The following is an 830-nucleotide window of genomic DNA, read 5'->3' as shown; positions in this document are numbered from 1 at the left end:
CCCTTCTTCCACAAGTGGTAAACTCTCCTTTTTTTCCTGAGTCCCAGCAAGAGCTCCCTGTTCAGCCAGGCCGGTCGTCTTCCCCGCCCGTTCTTCTTATGGTGTATGGGGACAACCTGCTCCTGCGCCTTTAAGACTTCCTTCCTGAAGAATGTCCAGCCTTCCTGGAGCCCTCTGCCCTTCAGGACTGTCTCCCAAGGGACTCTCTCAACCAGTGTCCTGAACATGGTGTTACGTATCTGGTACCATCTAAAGAGTAATTCAGAGTAGACTCTTCTCAGCATAAATATAAAATGATACATTAAAAGAATAAAGACTTTTGATCAAAAAGTATACTAAACTTTACTTCTTAATAATGTTTTGTACTTCTTCAGCTGACAGAAATATTAACAGATACAGCAAATCCATTCTTCCATGGCTACTTCTGTATTTTCCCAATGCTGTTGAAACATTGTGTTTTGGCTTGCTCTTAAAGGCAATAACAATAAAAGTATTTAGGTCAAAATGATCTTTCCTTTCAACTTGGTTTACAGAGTACCAGTTAAAACTCAGTGTACATTTTGATTTCTTGGAAGTGAAATGGTTCAATCAACCTAAAATGATTTTATTTTTGCTTTCTAAAAGCTGTGTGTGGGTTCTTCAGATAACTTCAATACTGGCGGGCTTTCTTGGTACTAGAGCAAAAACAAATGCAAAGAACTTAAAATTCTTTGCATAGCAGAACTTCTATTACCCTCATAACTCTGCTTTTCATATAAGGCAGGTCCCTGTGATTTTTAAAAGAGAAACTCTTTTTGCCAGTTTTTATGCTCCCACCCCCTCAAAAAAAT

The sequence above is a fragment of the Pygoscelis adeliae genome, unplaced genomic scaffold (assembly GCF_000699105.1).
Source record: "Pygoscelis adeliae isolate BGI_AS28 unplaced genomic scaffold, ASM69910v1 Scaffold91, whole genome shotgun sequence".
NCBI classification, from domain to species: Eukaryota; Metazoa; Chordata; class Aves; order Sphenisciformes; family Spheniscidae; genus Pygoscelis; species Pygoscelis adeliae.
Note: the sequence above shows the minus strand (reverse complement) of the source record.